General features: G+C 42.9%; 1 long non-coding RNA gene and 1 pseudogene across 1 annotated transcript in view; one reads left to right on the top strand and one right to left on the bottom strand.

Annotated features, from left to right (window-relative positions):
* Nucleotides 1-27331, top strand: part of LOC132658064 (uncharacterized) — a 258440-nt gene that overhangs the window by 87914 nt on the left and 143195 nt on the right. The gene's annotated exons all lie outside the window — the stretch shown is intronic.
* On the bottom strand, nucleotides 851-15970 carry LOC101106547 (arginine-fifty homeobox-like; annotated as a pseudogene).

Below are 27331 nucleotides of genomic sequence, written 5' to 3'. Positions count from 1 at the left end.
ACCACTAGCTAACCAGTGAAAAGTGAAAGTTGCTCAGTTGTACCTGACTCTTTGCAACCCCATGGACTGTAGTCCGCCAGGTTCCAGTGTCCATGGGATTCTCCAAGCAAGAATATTGGAGTGGGTAGCCTTTCCCTTCTGCAGGGGATCTTTCCAGCCCAGGGATTGAACCCAAGTTTCCCAAATTGCAGGAAAATTCTTTACTGTCTGAGCTCCCAGCTAACCAGTAGCAAGAGCATACCAAGTCCCAGGCACTCTCTAGGCTTAATGTTCATGACCCTGTTTAAAGGTAGATATTTTTATTATGTCCATTTTACAGATGAAGAAACTGAGGAACAAGAGGATAAATAGCTTGGCCAAGGTCACAGAGATAGTTGATGGTAGAAGTGGGGTGTGCAGCAAAGTCATGTGATTCTAGAACCAGAGTCCTCAACCTCTGTTGTAAGCAGCTCTTGATTCTCACGGCACCGCAGAAGCTGAGTATTGTGTTGTGAAGTGAGAAGACAAGTTACTGTCTCTTAAGTTGAACTTTCATGTCACTCTGAGAGTCCCCTTTCTCCCAGGGCACGCACACTCGTACACATACAGCCCATTATCTGGGTTAGGCTATGTTCTACCTGTTGCCAGTCGCCTGGACCCCCTGTCTCCGTCTGCTCTGCAGACTTTGCAGTCAAGTCTTCCCTGTTTTGTCACGTTTTTATTTTTATGGTGACATTTCTCTCAGAACCTGAGCCATCCCTCCCTATAACCAGGCTCCCATTCTCTACTCCTCCTTATCCATTTCTCTTTCAGACGGTGGTTTTTTTTTTTTTCCTTTTTCTATACTGTCTGATATTTATTAGTACTTGGATCAGAGAAACCCCAAGTGCACCATAATGGAGGGGTTCTGGAATTCCAGGCTGTCCTGGGGACTATAAACTGCAAAGCTCCAGCTTGTCACGCTGAAGCAGGTCTGCCCAGGAAGTAAACCTACAGCTGAATCAGCAAAGACTATAAGAGAAGAGCTCTGTTCTAACTGGGCCTTGTCGGTGAGAGATACTGATATAGAGACTAGAAGGAAGAGTTGGTGATGTCATCCTCATCAGGAAAACTGTACAGTTCCATGATTTGGGTGATGTCAAACGCATCAGAATACAAAGCAGGAACTGAGGCCACTAGCCTCTCCAATTGAGGATCTTGCATTTGGACATCACTTGTAGGAATCTCCATGATCATAGAGTCCCCTGCCCAGGGGAAAGGGTCTAAGGGCTGAGATGAGAGGGAGTTATAGGAATCTGAAACTTCAAGGAGAAAAGAAGGAGGGCTGGTGGATGCTGTGGGCACATCCTTGGCTGGAAGGACCTGGCTTGGTGGCTTTAGTGATTGCTGCTCTTGCTGCTGCTGCTGCTTCTTCATTTTGAACCGCCGGTTCCTGAACCAAATCAGATGGTGTTTGAATGTGTATAAATCCCACACTTGGGATTCAAGTTATTTCCCACCCCCCTCAGTTTTGTGTTTCAGTTGGATATAAATAAATACTGGGGGTGGTAGTATTACTCATCTCCCCAGGTGGGAGTCTGCACATCCCAGCTCTGACCCTGCTGGGTTTCCCCATGAGATTTTAAATAAGTTATGTGTCACACTGTAAGCAGCCTACAAGTGCAGTTATTAATAATGCATGTAATTTTGTAAACAACAACGAGGATCCGTGGTAGATGTGTGGGGGAGAAATAGAGGCTCCGCAGATGGAAGCTGCGGCACACGCTTGCGTATCATACCCCGTATCGAAACCGCCTTCTTCCTTGATAGCAGAACACACTTTAAAAAATAGGCGCTGGTATACCCAATCCTAGACTATGAGTTAATGGTGAGCTGAAGCCAGTCATGACAATCTTGTTCCTAACTTTGCCAGCTTCCCTTGAAGTTAGAAGTGACATGAATGAGATCCAGGAGACCTAAATACATCTGCTGTTAGTGCTTCTGGGAACAAGTGTGTCTCCCAACAAAAAGGAAAACATGCAGCTGGCACCAGCTCTCCTCCCCTTTTCTGTTTGGAAAGTGGATGTGGTGTCTGCAGATGCAGCGGCCACCAAGCAAGGAGCACGGGGCTAAATGCAAATGTGCTAGGCGGCCCTGTATCCCTGATGACCGAGCCAACAGCAGCCACCTACTTCTGGACATCTTGTTAAGAGATAAAAATAAGCCTTTTATTATTTTTTCTTTGTATAAGCCTCTGTTCGTTAGGTTTTCCATTACTCGCAGCCAAATGCATTCTGAGTTGATACAGAAGTGATTTCTGTTCCTTTCTTGTTGTCCCCTAACCAAATGCTCATTTTAGAAAAAATATATTAAAAACAACCAAGCAAAAAAATCCATAGATAATCACTGTTGAATCCTTTGGAAACTTTTTTATGACTAAAAAATATTTGGTTAACATTCATTGAGTGTTTATGATAGGATCAGTTCTCTTTCTGCATTTTATTCCCACAACCTGTGAGGTCCATATCATTACTATTCAGAAAAAATACACACTCCCTCTAAATTTCCCTTTCCCTATTAAAGTGGGCCATTGTTACTGACTTGTTCTTACGATTCCAGGGTTTTTTCCCCTATGCAATTACATACACATTCAGAAGGTTTTGTATTTTGCATAACAATTAGATCATCCTAGGCATATAGTACTTCAACTTGCTTTTTGCTTTTAATAATTTATCTCAGATTTTTTTTTTCTATGTCAGCTCAAACAGATCTATCTCAAAATTCTCAACAGCTGTGTAGTAAGTACGGCAGCTCTCTCTAGGAGTCAGAGCTGTTCAAAGGCGTATTGGGTTGCTTAAGTGCTAATGATCTCCCAGTTTTCAAAGGAACCAAGTAGAATAAGGTAACCACTAAGGAAGGAGGTCAGCGTCAGATGGTGGGTGGGACTATGGTAGTCTTTAAGGGACATGCTTACCCTGAGATCTTATGATTCTCTGGCTTGACAGGAAGGTTCTAGCAACAATCTGGATTTAGTGGCAAGAAAAGATGGTTTTAATTTTTCTGGATAGTGTAGAATAATGGTTAAAAGCACAGCTTGTTGGGTATGGGACCTTGAATAAATCACTTCTCTGTGAGCCTCACTTAGTGCCTAAGCAAAATAGAGTATCAGTTACATCTTGTTCAGTAGTTCTTGACCTTTATATAGAATCGCCTGGAAGGCTTTTTATCTGCACCCAGTGAATGGACCAGCTGAAAAAAATCTTCTGGGATGGAGCCTGGACACCTGTAACTAGAAAAGCAGACCCTCCAAATGATCCTAGTACACAGATCCTGAGAACCATTGACCTGGCCAGGTGGTGGGCATCACCTGGAGGTCACACTTAATTTCACAGAAGACCTAAGACAAGTAGTGTCCACATAGCAGATGAGAAAAGGTCTTAGAGAAGTGACTTGGCTCAAGAGGGAAAGTCAGGATTCCCACCCAACTTTGAAGTCTTTAACTCATCATACTAATTACTGCCAACTATTGGAATTACATGGGGAACTTTCACAAATATTGACGTTCAGGTCATATCCTAGAACAATGATGGGAAACCCTGGAATGAATAATTTCTAAAGTGCTCCGGTGAGTTTAACGTGTAGTCAAGATTGACAATCTCTGGTAGAGACCATGAATGAATTCCCTGTCATAGAAGGGGTTCAGTGAATGAATATAACTATAGTGTTAGTTGCTCAGTCGTGTCTGACTCTTTGTGACCCCACGGACTGTAGCCCGCCAGGCTCCTCTGTCCATGGGATTCTCCAGGCAAGATTACTGGAGTAGATTGCCATTCCCACTGTAAGTACTGCTCATATTTTTAGAGTAAATATAGAAATTGTAGTTGATCATATGAGCTTTGGAATCAACTAGATCTGGCTGGAGTCATTCTGAGATTACTCTGAGGCTTTTTGGTTGTATGGTCTTGTGCAGGTCCTGCTCTCTGAGCCTCAGGTTCACAGTCTAGAAAGCGGGGATAAAAATATATATGCCTCATGAAAAAAAAAATATGCCTCATAGAGTAGGAAATGGCCACCCACTCCAGTATTCTGCTTGGGAAAGTCCACGGACGGAAGAGCCTGGTGGGCTGCAGTCCATGGGGCCGCGAAGAGTCGGACATGACTGAGCGACTTCACTTTCACTTTCCACTTTCATGCATTGGAGAAAGAAATGGCAACCCACTCCAGTGTTCTTGCCTGGAGAATCCCAGGGATGGCGGAGCCTGGTGGGCTGCCGTCTCTGAGGTTGCACAGAGTCGGACACGACTGAAGCGACTTAGCAGCAGCAGCAGCAGCAGTTCTCAAAATGTGTCCATAGTAATCATAAGAGAATATTTGAAATGCACTGTGGACAGGGTCAGGAAAACGGTGAGCCCTAAAATGCTTTGAGCAGTGATTACTATAGTTAATCACAGAGTACAATTAATTCCAGAGTTCAGTGGGAATTCTGGTTTTACCTTTGAAGTCAAGTCAGTTCATTTCTCCAAGCCTCAGCTTTCTCGTCTGTGACATGGACACTACTTACCTTAGATGCTTCTTGTGAAATGAAGTGATAATGTGTGTAAGACTGCACAATACATATGTTTAGTGATTGACAATTGAAATGACTACATACACCCTGGAGAGGCTCACATATCTCTCTTGGTTCCTCCATCAAATACATCATTAAAAAAAAAAATTTGAGATCACAGTCTGGCTATATTTAGCCAAAAGATGTGATTATTTGTCCTGAATAGTGTTTATAGAGGGCTTCCCTTATGGCTCAGCTGGTAAAGAATCCTCCTGCAGTGTGGGAGACCTGAATTTAATTCCTGGGTTGGGAAGATCCCCTGGAGAAGGGAAAGGTTACCCACTCCAGTATTCTGGCCTGGAGAATTACAGTCCATGGGGTTGCAAAGAGTTGGACACAACTGAGCGACTTTCTCTTCACTTCACTTCAGTGTTTATAGAAGAAGGAGAAAAAAAAGACTCTTTAGAAGAGTCTCAGGTTCACAGCAAAATTGAGTGGAAAGGTCAGAGAGTTCCCATACACACCTCCCACCCCCACCCATGGACAACCTTCCCCCTAATCAGCATGTCACACCAGAGGGATTTGCTTATCACAGTGAATGGATCGACATCACCGAACCAGAGGCCATAGTTTACTTCAGGGTTCACTGTTGGTGTTGTACATTCTGTGGTTTTGACAAATGTATGATGACATATGGGCTTCCCTGGTGGCTCAGACAGTAAAGAATCTGCCTGCAGTGCAAGAGACTGGGTTGGGAAGATCCCCTGGAGAAGGGAATGTTTACCCCCTCTAGTACCACTGCCTGGAGAATTCCATGGGCAGAGGGCGGTAGTCCATGGGGTCGCAAAGAGTCGGACGCCACTAAGCATCTCTCACACACACATACTGACATGTGTCTACCATTGTAGTATTGTATTGAATAGTTTCCTGGCCTTAAAAACCTGTGTTCTGCCCACTCATCCTTTATTCACCCAAATCCCTGACACCACTCATCTTTCCACTAAATGTTTATATGTATTTACAATTTGTTGCTGTTTTTTAAAAATCAGAAGCTTGCTTGTAAACACCTAGATGCCCGGTTTCTCTTGAAATATGGAGAGATTGGTCAATAATAGTGCTAAAACCCACAGGGAATATTTTCTAAAGCTCAGTAGTAGCATTTAGCGGAGGAGGTGATGGCACCCCACTCTAGTACTCTTGCTTGGAAAAATCCCATGGATGGAGGAGCCGGGTGGGCTGCAGTCCACGGAGTCGCCAAGAGTCAGACACGACTGAGCGACTTCACTTTCACTTTTCACTCTCATGCATTGGAGAAGGAACTGGCAACCCACTCCAGGGTTCTTGCCTGGAGAATCCCAGGGACGGGGGAGCCTGGTGGGCTGCCGTCTCTGGGGTTGCACAGAGTAGGACACGACTGAAGCGACTTAGCAGCAGTAGCATTTAGATGAATTGATCCTCAGTCACATTAAATACCCCTTTATATAAAAAGAAAAAAAAGAACATTTTATAACCCCCTTTTTACTATCCAGAAATGAAATTCACAGATAATAGAATCTATATATACACATAACTTCAAAAAATCAGTATAATGTCCTAACAGCATTATAACAGAGAATAAAGTGAGAGTAGTCTATAATAAGACAGTGTATATTTCAATATGTAAATGCTTGGATATGACTCTGCAATAAAACATAATGATATAGCCAGATAATTGCTTCTATATATAATCACTGTGACTGCTGCAACAACAGCGGCAAACTTGTACAGATGTGTTGTGTCACCTACAGAAAAAAAAATGTCATGCACAGCACTGCTGTCCCTGACCTGTTTTTCTGAAATGGCACACAACTTTTGGTAACGTTCTGAACAAAGCAAAGAATAACCTTTGCTTAATTTATCCAGTATTTACATTCCTTTAAAATTCAATGTATGCCTAAACCATGCAGAAAATATATTTTTTGTTTCTATGTACAAAGGAATTAGAGTCAGGCTCAGCTGGTTCTGATGAATTTACTTTTCATGGATATTAAGTGTCTGGACATTGGTATGAATGCATCGCACACTCCCAGACCTAGCGATGATCTAACCCCTTACCAACATTTCCAGATTTCCCTCTAGGGGGCAGCACTACCCCCCAAGGAGAACCTGTGCTTCAGGGCAAGGGGAGCTCTTGGGCCCCAGACCTTACATTTCCATTTGTCAAGTGCTTGAAGTAGGAGAGTTGCTTGTTTGTTTGCTTGCTTGCTTTTATTTTTAATGGCAGAAGCCATTTTTCTGGATGGGAAGAACTTCTCTTGTCTTCATGGAGTCAACTGAGAGAGCAAGGATTTATCATCCCAAGCAAGGAAAGCCGCAAAAATAAAAGATCTGTCAAAAAGAGCGGTTATTTACTTGACAGATGTTGGCTCATGATAGCAGCAATGGTTGTCTTGATTTTTAAATTTTTATTGAGATGTAATTGGCATACACTATCCCTGGTAGCTCAGTTGGTAAAGAACCCACCTGTGATGCAGGAGACCCGGGTTCGATCTCTGGGTGGGGAAGATCACCTGGAGAAGGAAATGGCAACTCACTCCAGTATTCTTGCCTGGAAAACCCCTTGGACAGAGAAGCCTGGCAGGCTACAGTCCATGGGGTCACCAAGAGTCAGACATGACTTAGCAACTGAACCACCACATTGTATAAGTTTAAGGTGTCCGATGTGTTGATGTGATACATTTCCTTACTGTTTTTCTCATAGCATTTCTTGCCTTCTAAAATACTAGATAATACACTTATTTATTAGGATTATTGTGTGTCTTATTCCTAGTGAGTAAGAAGGACAGGATTCTTTCACTGCTTTGTTTATGCCCCTATGTGGTGGCTCAAATGGTAAAGAATTTGCCTGCCAATGCAGGAGCCGCAGGAGAAGCAGGTTCAATCCCTGGGTCGGGAAGATCCCCCGGAGGAGGAAAGGGCAACCCACTCCAGTATTCTTGCTGGGAAATCCCATGGACAGAGAAGCCTGGCAGGCTACAGTCCATGGGGTCACAGAGTCAGACATGACTGAAGCAGCTGAACATGTGCCTAAAATGGTACCTGGCATGTGGTAGATGCTCCATAAATATTTATGGGATGACTAAGTAAATTTCATATAATTCTTACACTCATCCTGGAGAAGCTATTATTATTCCTGTTGAACAATTGAGGAAACTGAGGTTCAGACATATGAAGACATATCCCCCTAGAAAATGTCTTCTCAGTCTCCAGGGCTCAACTCAAAACCACCTCCTCCTGGAAGCCTTCGCTGTCTTGCGATTGTATTTCTATAAGCAATTCTGTAGTTCTTCCTCTGTCCCTTCATTATTGCAGCATTCCATCTCATTACATTATATTATAGGTTGCTTTCAGTCAGTGACTCAGTCCTTTCACTTATTCATTTGTCAACTTTACATTGAACAGGTAATGTTTTGTGCCATGCAATGTTCTATGACAGTGTTTCTCAAGACTGTTTTGAGGGAACTACCTGCTTCAGAATCAACAGGAGCCCTGGTTAAAACGCAGCATCCCAGGTCCACGTATAAACTTCCAGGTTAGACTGTCTGAGACCAGTGTCCTGGGGATCTGCATAATGAAGGTGAAGACTTGTTCTTGTAAAGGTGCAGAGTCAACTAAGGACACGGTCTCTCTCCTTAGGACATTCACAGTCTGGTGGACCCTCTGCCTTTCTCATTAACCCAGAACTACTCAAGGTCCATCATTCATTCAGGACCTCAGCCAGGGCCTGTCATAAAGCAGTGAATATTTGTGGGATGAATATATAAATGCACTCATTCAAAAATGTTCCCTGAGCATCTTCTGTGTTCTGGGTACCATTCTAGACGTGCAGCAGTCTAGATGCAGCAGAAAACCGATAGACAACGTCCCTGTCCTCTTGAAGCTCACATGAACGAGCAGATACACCAAGGCATCTCTGATCTGCTTTGTTGCATTAGTCTGAGCCTCTGCTCTGGCCTCAAGTCTCACTTGGCCTGACTCCCGGTGGTGTCCCTAGCTACCTCCCATAACATGCATCCCTCATTCTCTGCTCCAGCCATACGAGTTGCCTCTCAGTCCCTCTTACTCACATGCTCCCCCTGCCACAGGGCCTTTACATAGGCAATCCCTTCTACCTGAAATGACTTTCTCTCACTTTTTCTGTGGCTATGGACTATTATATACCACCTTCTCCAAGAAGCCCTCTCTGACTGCCTTCTCTGTCCCTGCTTTCTATCACAGGCCCTCTGAGCATCAACATCACTGCTTTACATTACATGCTACACATGTTACAGCCACAGTAGTACATGTGCACAGCTAATTTATGTTACTGAACTGAATTCGTGTCTGCATCCTCTGAGCTCCATGAAGTCAGAGGTTGAGTCTGTTTTGTCAGTGACTTTGTTCGCAGCACCTTCTCAGTGCCTGGCCTAGTAAATATGTGATGAATAAAGACATGAGTGATATAAACCTTGACACTTGGCTTCTTTGTACCTGCAACTCCCATGTATATATGCATGTGACAGAATTAAACCATTGGAAGAATGACAGCAAGTCTGTAAAGACAAAAGACTTTGACCTCTTCCTTCTTCCCAAAGCTGAGGACACAATGACAGGCTACCCTATGGTAACATGATAGCATGAATGGTAAAGGGTCCAGCATCGGGATGAGAAGGATAGAGATTTCAATCTGTTTTCTGTATATTTAAGAGGTGTGCGGTATCAGGCAAGCCATTTCTGCCCATGAGCCTCCATATCCTCATCTGAAAAATGGGTTGATGTACCTACTTCACAGAGTCGTTTGGAAGACTAATACATACTAATGAATATGGAACACTAACCATGTGCTCAATTTACCCTTAAAATAACTCTATGAAGAAGGTGCAATGAATAATATCACCCCCATTTTATTTATTTATTTTTAATTGAAGAATTAGTTCATTCAGTTCAGTCACTCAGTTGTGTCCAACTCTTTGCGACCCCATGGACTGCAGCACGCCAGGCTTCCTTAACCTTCACCAACTCCTGAAGCTTGCTCAAACTCATGTCCATTGAGTCAGTGATGCCATCCAACCATCTCTTCCTCTGTTATCTCCTTCTCCTCCTGCCTTCAATCTTTCCCAGAATCAGGGTCTTTTCAAATGAGTCAGCTCTTCACATCAGGTGGCCAAAGTATTGGAGTTTCAGCTTCACCATCAGTCCTTCCAATGAATATTCAGGACTGATTTCCCTTAGGATGGACTGGTTGGATCTCCTTGCAGTCCAAGGGATTCTCAAGAGTCTTCTCCAATACCACAGTTCAAAAACATCAATTCTTCAGTGCTCAGCTTTCTTTGTTTTTTAAAATTTTTTTAAATTAACTTTGTTATTGAACGATAATTGCTTTACAGAATTTTGTAGTTTTCTATCAAACCTCAACATGAATCAGCCATAGGTATACATATACCTCTCCTTTTTGAACCTCTCTCCCATCTCAGCTTTCTTTATAGTGTAAATCTCACATCCATACATGACCACTGGAAAAACCATAGCTTTGACTGGATGGACCTTTGTTGGCAAACTAATGTCTCTGCTTTTAAATATGCTGTCTAGGTTGGTCGTAGCTTTTCATTCAAGGAGCAAGGGTCTTTTAATTTCATGGCTGCAGTCACCATCTGCAGTGATTTTGGAGCCCCAGAAAATAGTCTGTCACTGTTTTCATTGTTTCCCCATCTATTTGCCATGAAGTGATGGGATCGGATGTCATGATCTTAGTTTCTGAATGTTGAGTTTTAAGCCAACTTTTTCACTCTCCTCTTTCACTTTCGTCAAAAGGCTCTTTAATTCTTCTTTGCTTTCTCATAAGGGTGGTGTCGTCTTTGTATCTGAGGTTATTGATATTTCTCTCAGCAATCTTGATTCCAGCTTGTGCTTCTTCCAGCCTAGCATTTTGCGTGATGTACTCTGCGTGTAAATTAAATAAGCAGGGTGACAATATACAGCCTTGACATACTCCTTTCCCAATTTTGAACAGTCTGTTGTTCCATGTCCAGTTCTAACTGTTGCTTCTTGACCTGCATACAGATTTCTCAGGAGGCAGATCAGGTGATCTGGTATTCCCATCTCTTTCAGAATTTTCCACAGTTTGTTGTGATCCACACAGTCAAAGGCTTTGGTGTAGTCAATAAACCAGAAGTAGATGCTTTTCTGGAACTCTCTTGCTTTTCCATGATCCAGCGGATGTTGGCAATTTGATCTCTGATTCCTCTGCCTTTTCTAAATCCAGCTTGAACGCCTGGAAGTTCATGGTTCATGTATTGTTGAAGCCTGGCTTGGAGAATTTTGAGCATTACTTGGCTAGCGTGTGAGATGAGTACAACTGTGAGGTAGTTTGAGTATTCTATGGCATTGCCTTTCTTTGGAATTGGAATGAAAGCTGACCTTTTCCAGTCCTGTGGCCACTGCTGAGTTTTCCAAATTTGCTGACATATTGAGTGCAGCACTTTCACAGCATCATCTTTTAGGATTTGAAACAGCTCAACTGGAATTTCATCACCTCCACTAGTTTTGTTCATAGTGGTGCTTCCTAAGGCCTACTTGGCTTTGCATTCCAGAATATCTGGCTATAGGTGGGTGATCACACCATTGTGATTATCTGGGTCATGATGATCTTTTTTGTACAGTTCTTCTGTGTATTCTTGCCACCTCTTCTTAATATCTTCTGCTTCTGTTAGGTCCATATTGTTTCTGTCCTTTATTGTGCCCATCTTTGCATGAAATGTTCCCTTGGTATCTCTAATTTTATTGAAGAGCTCTCTAGTCTTTTCCCATTCTATTGTTTTCCTCTATTTCATTTCATTTATCATGAAGAAGGCTTTCTTATCTCTCCTTGCTATCTCTCCGTGCTATTCTCCTTACTCTGCATTCAAATGTATATATGTTTCCTTTTCTCCTTTGCCTTTCACTTCTCTTCCTTTTTCAGCTGTTTGTAAAGACTCCTCAGATAAGCATTTTTCTTTTTTGCATTTCTTTTTCTTGGGGATGTTCTTGATCACTGCCTTCTGTACAATGTCACGAACCTCTGTCCATAGTTCTTTAGGCACTCTATCAGATCTAAACCCTTGAATCTATTTGCTGCTTCCTCTGTATAATCATAAGGGACTTGATTTAGGTCTTACCTGGATGGTCTAGTGGTTTTTCCCTAACTTTCTTTAATTTAAGTCTGAATTTAGCAATAAAGTGTTCATGATCTGAGCCTCAGTCAGCTCCCGGTCTTGTTTTTGCTGACTGTATAGAGCTTCTTCATATTTGGCTGCAAAGAATATAATCAGTCTGATTTTGGTATTGACCATCTGGTGATATCCATGTGTAGAGTCTTCTATCTTGTTGTTGGAAGAGGGTGTTTGCTGTGACCAGTATGTTCTCTTGGTAATCTTTGCCCTGCTTCATTTTGTACTCCACGGCTAAATTTGCCTATTACTCCAGGTATCTCTTGACCTCCTACTTTTGCATTCCAGTTCCCTAGGATGAAAAGGACACCTTTTTTGGGGTGTTAGTTCTAGAAGTTCCTGTAGGTCTTTATAGAACTGATCAACTTAGCTTCTTCAGCATTACTGGTTGGAGCATAGACTTGGATTACCGTGATACTGAATGGTTTGCCTCAGAAACAAACAGAGATCATTCTGTCATTTTTGAGACTGCACCCAAGTACTGCATTTCAGACTCTTTTGTTGAGTATGAGGGCTACTCCATTTCTTCTAAGGGATTCTTGCCCACAGTAGTAGATATAATGGTCATCTGAGTTAAAATCGCCGATTCCAGTCCATTTTAGTTCACTGATTCCTAAAATGTCGACATTCACTCTTGCCATCTCCTGTTTGACTGTTTCCATTTGCCTTGATTCATGGACCTGACATTCCAGGTTCCTATGCAATATTGTTCTTTACAGCATCGGACTTTACTTCCATCACCAGTCACACCCACACCTAGGCATTGTTTTTACTTTGGCTCTGTCTCTTCATTCTTTCTGGAGCTATTTCTCCACTCTTCTCCAGTAGCATATTGGGCACCAACCAACCTGGGGGGTTCATCTTTCAGTGTCATATCTTTTTGCCTTTTCATCCTGTTCATGGGATTCTCAAGGCAAGAATACTGAAGTGGTTTGCCATTCCCTTCTCCAGTGAATGGAAGTATAGTTGGTTTAAAGCATTGTGTTAGATTCATGTGTACAACAAAGTGATTCATGGATATATACGGATATGTATGTACACATGCACACCACTGTAATACATATATAGTATCTCTGTATTCTTTTTTTCAATTCTTTTCCATTATAGTTTACAAGATATTGAATATAGTTCCCTGTGCTGAAGAGCAAATCTTTATTATTTATCTGTACTATACATAATTATATGCATCTCTAGCTCAGTCGGTAAAGAATCTGTCTGCAGTGCAGGAGACCCCAGTTTGACCCCTGGGTTGGGAAGATCCCCTGGAGAAAGAAATGGCAGCCCATTCCAATATCCTTGCCTGGAAAATCCAGTGGACAGAGGAGCCTGGTGGGCTGCAGTCCATGGGGTTGCAAAGAGTAGGGCATGACTGAGCGACTAACACTTCCTTCCTTCCTTCCTTACTTAATCTCATGCTCCCAATTCAACCCTCCCCTATCCGTCCCCTTTGGCAACCATGAGTTTGTTCTCTGTGAGTCTGTTTCTGTTTTGCAAATAAGTTCATTTGTGCTATTTTTTAGATTCCACATATATGTGATATCATATATTTGTCTTTGTCTGACTTACTTTACTGAGTATGATAATCTCTAGGTACATCCATGTTGCTACAGATGGCATTATTTCATTCTTTTTCATGGCTGAATAATACTCTATTGTGTACATCTTCTTTATCCTTTCATCTCTGGATGAGCACTTAAGTTGCCTCCATATCTTGATATTGTGAATAATGCTGATGTGAACATTAGGGTACATGTATCTTTTTGAATTAGAGCTTTTGTCTCTTTTGGATATATGCCCAAGATTGCTGAATCATGTAATAGCTCTACCTTTAGTTTTCTTAATGAACTGTTTTCCATAGTGGCTTGTACCAGTTTACATTCCCACCCACAGTGTAAGAGGGTTCTCTTTTATCTTATCTCATCTTATCACCATACTGTAGTATCAGGTGACCTCGGCAATGTTTGTCCTGTTCAGCAAACTACTTAGCACAGCACCTGGTACATACAAGCACTCAGTAAGTGGGATCTTCTCTTCTGATTGTCTCCTTGGCTTGAGCTGAGGGTCAGAGAGGGATTCTCTGGCATTAATTCATGTCCTGACTCAGCCCTGGAGATAAGGTAAAGAACTAAGAAGCGAACCTCAGCCTTTGAGATGCTCGTCACGCTCCCATCAGCCTTCTCAGCCCCACGTAGAAAGGCATTTTGATGAACATCTTTATTACCAACTTGAAAAAGACCCTTTTGTGCCTTGAGATTGGTGCTCAGGGCTTGGCTCTCCTGCTGTCTTTGTCAGTGACCTGGAGCAGAGCATTTAACTCTTTCCCTTTCAGCATTTCTATGATCCTTTCCACATTTTTCATCATCTCAGCAGATATTTATTTTTAAACTATTGCATGCAGAGCACAATGCTGGGCATCACAGGGGATTCAAAAGAAATAGGAAATGCAGCCCCTGCCCTCTGGGACAGTATAGTCATACAGAGTGGGCTCTGGATTCAGATAGACTTGGTTTGACTCTTAAGTGACTTCAGGGGCTTCCCTGGTGGTGCAGTGGTAAAGAATCAGCCTGCAATGCAGGAGACTCCGGTTTACCCTTGGGCTGGGAAGATCCCCTGGAGAAGGAAATGGCAACCCACCCCAGTATTCTTGCCTGGAGAATCCCATGGGGAGAGGAGCCTGGCGGGCTACAGTCCATGGGGTCACAAAGAGTTGGACACGACTTAGCGACTAAACAACAACAACAACAAAAATGTGACTTCGGATGAGTGACTTCACTTCACAGTACCTCCGTTTCCTCAGCTGTCAAGTAAAGGTAATAATAATACCTTCTTCAAAGGCTTTTGGCATGCTAACACGTATACATACCATGTTCAACACAAAGAATGGAATGAAATAGATGTTGGCTGTTAGCAGGCTGATGAGGGTGATAACGATGGTGGTGCTGATGGGTGTAATCGTGTTAATAGTGACGGTGCTGATGATAGTGGTGATGGTAATGATGATGGTGATGATGATACTGGTGGTAATGATCACGATGGTGTAATGATGACAGTGATGATGGTGATCAGAGATGAAGATGATGTGCTAGTGATGGTGGTGATGATTGCGACCATGAAGCAGACATTGAATTAAGTCCCAACTTGTCAATACTGAATGTATAAAAAATGCTTACATGGTTCAGACAGATCTGGGTTCAGTTCTGAGCTCCGCCATGATTTTGGGCTATGTGATCTTGGGTCAAGCTCTTAACCTGTCAGAGGTTTCAAATACTGATATAATAATGCATAAAATATTGATGATTGTCCCAGCCATATATAGTTGTCTCACATCTGGATGGTAATATGAGAGAATGTCAAGAAGAGGGGCTGGTATCCAATAGATGCTCATTAGATGGTATTTTTTTTTTTTTTTGTCCTTTTTCTTTCCTTCCTCATAGAATTCCTCATTAAATCCCAGGGAGTAGCATATTCAAAGAAAAGAGTTTGGGACCTGAAGTCTATTTGCCTTTGCCTCAAAGAGAAATCTTAGAATAGTTTAAGGAAAAAATGGGGTTTGTCAAAGGCCCACAGTGCTGACTCAGGGACCCATGGGGAACAGATGCAGCCTGGCCTTCCATGAGCCAGAAAAGGTCTGGAATTAAAGCAAATTCTTGTTCTCTCTGTGTCTGTCTCTCCCAGAGTAGCCACAGACCTGGAAGAGAATGCTCTTTCTCCAAAGACTCTTTCTGTGCTTCTTTAGTCCCATGTGGAAGACGGCACGCTCCCAGCTCCTAACTCTACATGTTCTCACTTGAAACAACCAGCAGAGACTAGTTTCTTTAGTTCCATTCCAGGTTACTGGAGAAGAGTCTGATTGGTTTGGTCTGGGAGAGGTTTCCTCCACATTCTAATCACCACTGGCTGGGAAGTTTGGAGGTTGATGGGGAGTTCCAGATAGGATAAACATAACCGCTCAGGATTTAACCAGAGTGTGGAATAAGAGGTATCTTTACAGAAGAAGAACAAACATTGGACCCAGCTGCCCACTCTAGCTTGGCTAAGACATCACACACTTCCCACGATCCAGGCACCGGGCTAAGTATTTCACATAGTGTTTTCTTATTCAGTCTTGCCAATAGCTCACTGAATTAGGTCCTGCTTTGATCCTCACTCCATACTTGGGGAAGCTGAGGCTCAGATCAATGTGGCAGTGTGCCCCAAGTTGCATGGGTGGAGCCGGCAGAGCCTTCACCCAGCCTCCGCTCATGCTGCAGTCTCCCCCGGCAGCTGCTTTCAGATCGTTGTGCTCTTGCTCTCTGAATCTTAGAGGACAGGAGGCTCCATCCCTTGGTGAAGCTCTGCCTGCCTGATGATGATGGTTATAAAGTTAGAGCACCTGAGTTTTGATCACTCAGTATTAGCTATGCCGGTCATATCCTGTATTCCAGAACTGTGTTGAGAAATGCAATTTGTAGCATCCCAGGTGGAAAATTTCTGATTCTCTCTGACAGAGGATGCCAAGGAGAATTGGTTTCTATCCTGGTGGAAACATAAACATCAATTCTGAGAATGAGGGGTGGGGGGAGGGTGGGAATGAGGTCCTGGAAATTGATGGAAAGCTGGCTGTTTGGCATCTTGAAATTAACCAGGACTCTCCCAGTTGCTAGCTCCTTGAGCTCTGGCTAAGGTTTTCTGAGACACATTTTTAAGCCTCTTGTCATTTCATTTGACCCAGAAAAGAATATAGATTGCTAGGTGCTCTGGTTGTAGAATTTACGCATAGGGAGAATTGACCTGAAGGGGGCTGATGTGGATTTCACTCACTGACCACACAGTTTTATGCACAGATGATGGACATGTCCAGGACATTGACCAGGCGCTCAGTACCTGTCTGTTTTCATCCTTTCTTTCCCCTCAGAGTAAATCTCATGGTTATTTGTTGCTACTGCCAGCTAGCAGAGGGCGCTATCATTACAATTGATGTCAACTGAAGAGAGACCATTCTAGGAGGGAGGAAGCAGTACAGCATAGTGGAATGTACTGCGTGGGAAACACTCCATATATTGTTAATGTCTCCAGGTATGCATTCTACCAGATATTCAGCAGCCAGGTTTTGAACATCTTCTTGTACCTAACCCTGGTCTAGATGCTAATAAGGATGAAATAAACCAAATTATTCTCTTCCTCCAAGAGGCATAGTGAAGCAGAGCCTACCATTTATAAGATTAAGAGAGACAAGAATAATAAAAGCTGTAGAATGATAGCTATCATTTATTAAGGACTTAGCATGTGCCCAACATTGTGCTAAATGCTTTTCATGTGTTATCTCACTCAGTAGAAGAGGAAACTGAGGCTTAGAAAAAGAGGCTAAGTAAATACATTTTGAATGGCAAAATGAGGATTTAAACACAGATAAATGCAACTTCAAAGTCCATGTGTTTAACTTTTTAAAAAAATATTTATTTGGCTGTGCCAGATCTTAGTTGCAGCATGCAGAATCTTTGATCTTCCTTGTGGCATCTGAGATCTAGTTTCATGACCAGGGATTGAACCTAGGTTCCCCTGCATTGGAAGCACAGAGTCTTAGCTACTGGACATACCAGGGTATTTCCCATGTGACTGGAAGGTAGTTTAGTCAATGAAGAGCTGGGCTCTGGGGAATAATGAGAGTGACTGTTCTGTCATCTTGGTATTTCAAATACCCTGTAGGCATTTGGTATTAAGGTTAAACTAACCCACTCCAGTGTTCTTGCCTGGAGAATCCCAGGGACAGGGGAGCCTGGTGGGCTGCCATCTATGGGGTCGCACAGAATCGGACACGACTGAAGTGACTTAGCAGCAGCAGCAGCATGTGCCTCTTGGCAAGCTGATTGAGGTTGCTATGAGGTGGTCTCAGACCTGTAAGAGCATGTATGAAGCAAGGAAGTGAGGATATATACACAAACATAGTTACACACACACACACACACACACACACACACCTTTTTTAGGTCCCTCAGAGTAAGAGGAACAAGGGTGGATGCTTAAAGAGAAAGATGGCCTTATGTACTCCCCTCCCCCAATAAACATAACTCTGATGCATCCTACCCCAATATTTGCACATGAATTGAATAGTAAAAAGCCCGAATAATGCTTCACATTCATTGAGTTATTAGTTATCCACCTCTCTATTTATACCAAGTTTATTCCTCCAGATATTGAAGGTGGCTTACAAAGATGCACAAAATGTAGCAGAATAAAAGAAAAGAAAAGTAAGATAAATAAGACAATGGAGGGAAACAACCCAGAAAGATAATTTGGGTTCTGTAATGAGATTAAAGCATGAATTATAGGGCAAGTAGTGTATAAGCTTCCTGCAGCCAGTGCGAAGAAGGAAACATGTCAGTTACAGAATGCATATGATTCATACAGCAAGAAAATCTGGTGGCTCAGGAGAGATACATCCATTATTGATTCTAAGATCAGAAGACTTTTTTTTTTTCCTCCTGGAGCCTCATAGAGAAGACTGTGAATAAAGTTATGAACAATATCCTCAATAATATTCTCATGGTAAGTGTGATTTTATTCGACTGTTTCATATTATGTCCTACTAAAGTGCAATTCAGAAGAGTAAGAGGATCCTAGAGAGAGGAGGCAATATGATAAAATGGAAGTAGTCTGCTCATGGTTACTTAGGATGCTGTTAGGATCATGTTGTTAGGGACATAAAGAAGATAATCATGAGGACTGCACAGGTAGTGTGAACATCTAGGTCAGAGTAGGAAAGAAGGTTGAATTGTGCATGGCACTCCCAATCAATTAGTAGTGACTTTCTTCAGTGAGTGGGATGAGAAGCATTTGAATCTATGTCTGGTCTCAGGTGGAGGGCTTCCCTGGTGGCTCAGAAGGTAAAGCATCTGCCTGCAATGCAGGACACCTAGGTTCAATCCCTGGGTCAGGAAGATCCCCTGAAGAAGGAAGTGGTAACCCACTCCAGTACTCTTGCCTGGAAAATCCCATGAACGGAGAAGCCTGGTAGGCTACAGTCCACGCAGAGAGTCAGACACGACTGAGCGACTTCACTTTCAATTTCTGGGGTGGAAGTATACTATAACTGATTAATAATGTCTGCTGTAAGAGGCATAATTTATGCTAGGCATTTGTTATTTGTTGTTGGCATTTATGCTAGGACTGTTGTTGATGCTTGTGAAGGATCCTAGCTCTGGAGGAGGTCATAGGTCACTTTAAGCGCCACAGCTCCCTGCTTCTTGAGGGTTTTATTTCTGATACTTATGCAGATAGGTATCTCTAAATTTGATATTCTTCTTAAATTAGCCAAATATAGTGTCCCCTGAAGCACTAAAGAAGAGTCAATAAAAAATATCCATGTGTCCACACCCCATTTTGCCTTCAATCATCTGGGGCTATGAGAGAAATCTCAAGCCTCTGAACTTCATCTTTTAATAACACAGAGCTGGGAGAAGGGTAGTCCGCAGAGTCCTTTGGGAAAGGAAAGTGGCTTGAAGAGAGCTGGCTTTTTTTGAGTGTTTCTGAAGCTCTGATATCTCCAAACTGGGAGAAGTTCTTCATTTTCCAGAGTTTTCATCCCAGCCACTGGGAATTCTTGTTGTAGGAACTGCTTCTGGAAACCTTCACCATGAGGTTACCAGAACTGTGTAGTTATCACGACTAACAGGAAGGTCCCCTGCCTTTCTTAAATCATTTCCCACAAGAACAACCAGGAAAGAAAATCACGCTACTCAACTATCAAAAGCTAGCAGAAAGGAATGCAGAATCATTGGTATACATTTTTTTAATCCCTTTCTATTCCATTCCATCCCACTGTATTCTGTTAATTCTTAATAACTATTTCCTAAGCATCTACCATATGCCCAGGTGTTAATATTTCTTGAAGATACAAATATAAATATCTTGTCTAACCCCCAAGTACTCAAAGCCTAATGGGTTAGACAGACATGCATATAATTCCAGTGCAGAATGACAGGTGCCATCATAAGGGTATATTCAAAATACAAAGGGAAGAATAATGAAAAATAATAATAGTCATTTACTGAAGTTATTACCACTTCTATATGCCAGACACTGTGGAGTGATTATATGCATTAGCTTATTGAGTGTCTATAACTATCTGTGAGATAGTTACAATTCCACAGATGAAGAAATTGGCTTATGGTTCAGTTCAGTTCAGTTGTGTCCGACTCTTTGTGGCCCCATGGACTGCAGCACACCAGGCTTCCCTGTCCTTCACCAACTCTCAGAGTTTGTTCAAACTCATGTCTATCGAGTCAGTGATGCTATCCAACCATCTCATCCTCTGTCGTCCCCTTCTCCTCCTGCCTTCAATCTTTGCCAGTCTCAGGGTCTTTTGCAATGAGTCAGTTCTTCACATCAGGTGGCCAAAGTATGGTTGGAGGTGCCCAAAATACCAAGCTTAGAGCCAGGATTTGAAGACAAACTATCTTTAGATACTATGGTGGAGCAGGCATAGCATAACCACTGTAGATATTCTTGTTCACAAAGGGAAGATGTGATGCAATGCTAGAGTCACTGCTTTATAGCAATTCTGAAATCCAACTGGGCACAGATTGGCAGTTCCTTGATTCAGCCTGGAGGCCTGGGAATAAGTCTCGATGGCTCTTGACTCCAAATTCTAGACTCCTGGTTCTACCCTCTGAGTCATCCTTCTTTTTGTATACAAAGTAGTATGCATATATAGGGAGTATGCATATATAGTAGTATGCATATAATATGCATATATGAAATAGTTTTCTCATTTGCCTTCTGCTTGTAGGAATTTAATGACCTGAATATTTCTTTTCACGTCATACCTTTTTGTCCCTTTCCTTTCAAGGTCATACTTGTTTCTTCAAGTATACAGTTCTCTTAAAACTTTGTGTGTCTCCTTTGGATCTCATCTAGTTTAACCTCCTAGCCCAGGTGCAAACTACTGTGCTACACTGCAAAGTGAGCAAATTTTCCTGGAAAAGCAAAGGTATCAGGGAACCTCAGAGAAATGTGAGAACATTATTCCGTCCCTCTATGATATCCAGAGCATGCCTTGCCTACCTGACCTTCTCTGGCCCAGCTCATTTCTGTTTGCCCTACCAAACTCAGATCTACCCCTCTCCTGACACTTCACGCTCTTCTTCACTCGCAGGTAGTTGAGGGGCCCTTTTTCTGGGCTCCCAGAGATCCTGTGCTTACTTCTTTTATAATACCTATCACAGTAGTGCCTCCAATTCTTTCTGTAGAAATCCAGGGTTGAAATAAATTACTGTCACTACATGGTATCATAATTGTGAGATTACTTATCTGTATAATCGTATATGACCCATAGACTCAGTTGTGTCTTTTCATCTTTGTTCATGGCACCTGGGGAGAAAGAAAGGGCCTGGGTTTCTGTTGGCTAAACTAACAAGTTTCTGTCTATCTCTGGATACTTGGAAGGAAAGCTATGACAAACATGCTTAGATAGAACTGTGTGCGTGCTCAGTCATGTCCGACTCTTGGTGACCCCATGGACTGTAGTCCACCAGGCTCCACTGTCCACGGAATTTCCCAGGCAAGAATACTGGAGTAGGTTGCCATTTCCTTCTCCAGGGGAGCTTCCTGACCCAGGGAATCAAACCCGTCTCTCTAGCATCTCCTGCACTGGCTGGCAGATTCTTCACCATTGGCGCCACCTAGGAAGCCTAGATAAACCTAGGCAGTGTATTAAAAAGCAGAGACATCACTTTGCTTCACTTCATCTGGTATGCTGAAGTCCGTGGGGTCACAATGAGTCAGATACAACTTAGTGACTGAACAACAACATCTCTGGACATCTTGTAGTATGAGAATACACACCTGTTTGTCCTCTTGACTTGCAGGCAGACACATTCTGAGCTGAAACAGAAGTGTGCTGTTTTTCTTTCGTATATGTGATTAGTAAATGTTCAGCATAGGGGGAAAAAATCTCATAGCTGTGGAAAAACAACAAAAAAAAGAACACCTAGACAACACTGATTGCTGTTGAGAAAGAGGTCCGCCCTCACCAAGTTAGGACCTTAAACATAATTCATGGCAGAAGGAAGATTTGTGGGCCCAGGCTTAGAGATCAAGTGCAGTGGTTAAAATGGAGGACCCTGGAGTCAAAACTAATGGGGTTCAATTCCTGACTCTACCACACACACCTGGGCACATGGCTTAACTCCTCTTAGCTTCCATCTCCTCTTCTAAAATGAAGAGCCCTATAGTATGTACCTCACAGAGTTCAGTGGAATAATTATATAAGATGATATATATAAAATGCTTGGCCTGTAGTGAGGATACACTAATATTTGCTCTTATTATTAGCAGCTGACGTGTGTCTGATAATGAGATAAATGCTATAGGACAGGCCCTTGAACAGAGGCTTCTGTTGGGAGACACTGCCCACCATAACTTCTTCTTTGATGTCCATAATACCCACTAAAGGCTCAGAGAACTCCTGGAGTAGACTTGTTATCTTTTCAGATATGTAACGCATTAAAAGTTTGAAGAAACAATGTTGGTAAGATGCTCTACATCCTTCTACTCAAAGTAGCAACGACATCACTTGGAAGCCTGTTAGAAATGCAGAGTCACTGGGCCTATGCCAGACCTGCAGAATCAGTATGTACAGGTTCAAGAGATCTCCAGGGCATTCATGTGCATATTACAGCATGAGAAGCCCTAGATTAAAAACATAACTGTGAGGGATACATGAGGCTACGAGCTACAGTCTGAACCCTCAAGAGGGCTTCAGGATCTCACATTGGCAGATGGGTTCTTTACCACTAGTGCCACCTGGGAAACTCCTTACCAGAAACCAGTAAGGTGTAAAGTGAGAAAAGCAGCCTAGACTGTTTGCTGCAGATTGTGAATGTCATAGGGATATAGAGAAGGGAAAAGCAGTATGTAGCTTGCAAAAGTCTAGTAGTGCTTCCTGGAGGAGGTGAACCTAAAGCTGTAAATCACTGTGAATTTGAAGAGGAATTCAAGGAAAGATTCTTCTGGTTCAGTGTAGACTCTCAGCATTGGAGAGATTCACCCTGGCCTCAGGAGAGGTCTTCTTCCCTTTAGGGGAAGCTTCTGTTCTTCCCTCTCAACTAGTCAACTAAATTACATGCCTGCTAGCCCACCAGGCTCCTCTGTCCATGGGATTTTTCCTGGCAAGAATACTGGAGTGGGTTGCCATTTCCTCCTCCAGGGGATCTTCCCAACCCAGGGATCAAACCTACGTCTCCTGTGTCTTCTGGGTTGCAGGTGTATTCTTTACCACTGAGCCACCCAGCTAACTTAGGACCTTCCTAAACTGACCCTTCGTAGAGGCCCTTAAACCCATGTCCTGGAGCTACAAAACTCAGTGCTCCAGAGCCTCCAATTTGCTTACAGCACAAAACTCTTTTTGGTGCCTAGACATCCCTGCTTCTGGTCTGATCCTCTTTCTCCAGGTCCCTACTCTCATGGCACCAGTGTGTGCCTTTCTTAACAGCATTTAGCCTTTACTGAGCATCTGCTATGTGCTGGCACTGCTCATATATTATCTCTGATCTGCACAGTCAACCAGAAGGTCTTACTTACTCATGAGTGCAGCTCAACTTTTAAGTTTCCCAGTCCCTCTGACCAATGCGAGGAAATTGGGACAAAGTCCCTTCCTTTGGGGCATCTGTGTCTATCTCAGCAATGCTGATGTCCTTGTTCTTCTGAGCTCTTCAAGGCACTGTCCCCTTCTAACACTGTCAGGCTCAGCAGTGATGAAACTTGGGACTGACTTGTCCTGGTGCTTCTTATTATCTGTGACCTCATTGATTCTCCATTCTGGGTAAAAGAATAGTGGATTTTTAGAAACCTCCAAAAGGTCATTAATTTGCATCAGTTTTAGTAGGTACTGGGTAGTTAAAATCCCTTTAAAGGATTATTTGCAATAGCTGTTTTCATTAGCGTGCTGGATTTAGGTTTCTGTTAAATAATGCCCTGGATTGTGAGCTGGAGGAAGTTTATTGTCTTTGGGAAATGCGTTAATCAAGGGTACTGGTGCAGAGAGAGTTGGATTAAGAAGCAGGTAATCAGGGCAGTGGTCCAGTTTCAAGAGGGACTAAAAAAAAAAATCACTGCAAATAGAATAAGACAGGGGAAATTATGTTGGCCAGAACATCTCTCAAAAAGATTCCAGTGTTTGGAAGGAACATTTGGCTGAGTTGCTTTTATGAGGATCAGAGGCACGCTATCATGACAATAGAAACTCAATTGTCTTCTAGGTGAGTGGGGTCTCGTTACCTGAGGGACTTTGCTCCATGGGCTAAATAAGCTGCGGGCTAGAGCTGGGTTCCCTGAGTGATAGAGGAGAGGCTTCGAGGATGTAGGTAGGGATTTTTATAAACCTATTAGGTTTGTTCATTCATTCATGTATTTGTTGCATTAATCAGTCACTCAGTCTTATGCTCAGTAAGTATTTATCCAGCTCCTACTTTGTGTCATGCACCTTTCTAGATGCTGGGGATGAAGCAAAGGCCACACCAGACAAGACTCCCATTCCTCAGGAACATCCTAGTTGGGGTATGGGCAGATGATAAACAAATAAATGAACAGGGTAATTTCAGCTTGCACTAAGGGGTAGGCTGACCAATTGCCTTTGAGGTAGCAGTTCATAGACTAGCTATTCAGAGATGAAGATGAGTCCCTGGGCCAGTCAGGTCCTCTATCCTGGGAAACTGGACTAGTGACATAGGCAATGTTGGTCAGTTACTAGCTTCAAGGAAAAAAAGTTTCATCCCTCCCCTGCCTAGTCTTCCATTTGTTGTTTAGTTGCTAAGTCATGCCCAAAACTTTTGTGACCCATGGACTGTAGCCCCTGAGGCTTCTCTGTCCATGGGATTTTCCAGGCAAGAATACTGGAGTGGGTTGCCATTTCCTTCTCCAGGGGATCTTCCTGACTAAGGATCAAACCCACAGCTTTTGCTTAACAGGGATTCTTTACCACTGAACCACCTAGCAAGCTTCACAATTTAACTGCAGTTTATTCTATTCCAAGTATAAACCAATAAAGCTGTTAAGAGACAAAATGGTTCGACATAAAAATCTGGATCTGCCATTTCTTCGGGAAAGTCAACCAACCCTGTATCAACACAACTATCTCCTACTTTCCATGTCCTGGTAGGGTCAAACCTGCTACAGTAGCAGCAAAAACTGGAGAACAATTAAGACCATGCCCGCCTAAACACTGGCTAGGGTCACAAGACCTATCCAAGACTATAGAAAATCTCTCTTTTTGCCCCAGGCTTCCTGCCTGTTCAGTGATGGCCATAAAGTCAACAGCTCCGGGAGGTACAGGAATCCAGGAAACCTTTAGATTATTTGTTTTGACATTGACCTCGGTCACAGGAGACAAAGAGTTTTGTAAATCCTGAGAATTTCTGTATACCTTTAACGCACAGAGCCCCTGTCACATGGAATCTGTGTATGCCCTTCAGAATAGACACGTAAGCTCATTTACCACAATCTGCAACACTCTCTACTATTCGGTGTTTCTATACACAGTATTTTTACATTGTGTTGTTTTAAATCTATGTACTTTATTATTTTTTTAAGTTTTTTTTCCCTCTAAATAAGATACAGTCAAACCTGCTTTAGGATTTATAAGTAAAACAGTATTTACCAGAGTTAGTCTGCCATAGTCCATTAAAATAACATTTTCTACGCTTTTGAAAGTATCAGAGAGGGTATCACTCCATCCCACCTCCTCCCCCTGCTCTTCTCACTCTACCAATGGTGGTGAAGAGATGATCTGTCGGTGAGGGTGGGAACAGGTTTGAGAGTGGTCAGATCAGTCTCTTTCAAGAACTGGTTTCATAGTCGCCCTGCTGTTAGGAACATCTGTTTTCGGCTCCTGCTCCTGGGTAGTGAGATGACCTGTATACCCTCCCCTGTCTAGTCTTTTCTTGCTCAGTGGATGCGGGGGCAGATCAGCTAGAAAGCAGGGAAGAATCAAGGTCTAGACTGGGAGGTGGGGGAAGGAGTGGAATCCTTGCCTCTTGTCACAAGTCTATACCGTGTTTCTCAGCATAGCTTTATCACACCAGAGCTGATGTCTTCATCCCAGTTTGACTCCTATGACTATTTTTCACCTGGATCAGAACTCACAGGGGAAAGAGATGTGACTGGAAACTCAGAGACCTCCGTGGAACCAGACAGTTGTACAAAGAGAGGCAAGACAGAGGGAGCAGATGAGCCGTGTGAGCGATAGGTCTCTGGAGGGAAGATACAAAAACATTCTGCCACTCAAGGAGGGTGACAAGATAACCTATTCATTAGTGCTGTTCCTATAGCTCAAACAGTAAAGAATCTTCATGCAATGCAGGAGACCAGGGTTCATTCCCTGGGTCAGGACAATTCTCTGGAGAAGGGAATGGCAAGCCACTCCAGTATTCTTGCCTAGAGAATCCTATGGACAGAGGAGCCTGTTGGGCTATAGTTTGTGGGTTTGCAAAGAGTCGGACATGACTGAGTGACTACCACACAGCGCTGTTCAGGGAATCTGAGCCACCATCGTGTTTACCAGTTATGCTCCTGGTATGGTCTGCCTGGCTGGTGGTTCTGCAGTTTCCTAGAGATGCCTGTCTCTGTTCCTGCAGGTGCATCCTTCAAACAGACTGCCTTGCTTGTGTTAGCTTGACTGAGTTCTTGGCAACCGGAAGACCCTGACTAACGTGGAGTGAAAAGGCGTAATATACAGCTTTTCCTCCATCCTGAGAGACTCAATGTGCTTTAATCAGCAAACATTTTCAGAAGCCTTAGCATATGCCAGGTCCTTTGCTAGACCTTGAGAATAATAATACCTAATATTTATAGTGATTTCTATTTTCAGGCATTTTTCCAAGCTCAGTTTAGCTCATCTCATCCTCATAATTCCACAAGTAAAAGTATTCTCACTTACAGACAAGAAGGCTGAGGCACAGAGAATTTAAGTAACATGCTCGAGATCTCACAACTAGTGGGGACTATGTGTCAATTTGGATTCTCCCAGAAGCAGCCCCTAAGACAAGAATTTGAGTGCAAGGAGAGGAGTGAGGTGAGGGAGTGGAGGAGTGAGACGAGAAAGGGAAGGCAGCTAACTCAGAGGTACATCATCCGTCGTTAATTTCAAGTGTCAGCTTGGCTGCTAAGGCATTAATTCTGCATGTGTCTGTGAGGGTGTTTCAGGAAGAGATTAGCATTGAAATTCATAGACTGAGTGAAGATGTGCCCACCACATGGGTGGGCATCATCCTATGTATTGAGAGCTTGAATATGACAGAAAGATGGAAAAAGAGTGAATTTACTCTCTCTCTGTTTGAAGTGGGCTGTTGACTTCCCCTGTCCTTGGACATTGATGTGCCTGGTTCTCGGGCCTTTGGAATTTGATTGAATTACACCACTGGCTCTCTTGGGTCTCCAGCTTGTAGAGGGCAGATCATAATCTCATGAGCCTATCCCTATAATAAGAATCTTCATACAGATATATAGATAGATAGATATACATCTATAGTCTATATATAGATAAACTAGCTATCTGTCCATCTATCTGGCTATATACTGACTCTTTGTGACCTCATGGACTATAGCCTGTCAGGATCCTCTGTCCATGGGA

Source organism: Ovis aries, chromosome 17, assembly GCF_016772045.2.
Source record: "Ovis aries strain OAR_USU_Benz2616 breed Rambouillet chromosome 17, ARS-UI_Ramb_v3.0, whole genome shotgun sequence".
Taxonomy (NCBI): Eukaryota; Metazoa; Chordata; class Mammalia; order Artiodactyla; family Bovidae; genus Ovis; species Ovis aries.
Note: the sequence above shows the minus strand (reverse complement) of the source record. Positions and strands in the feature narration are given on the sequence as shown.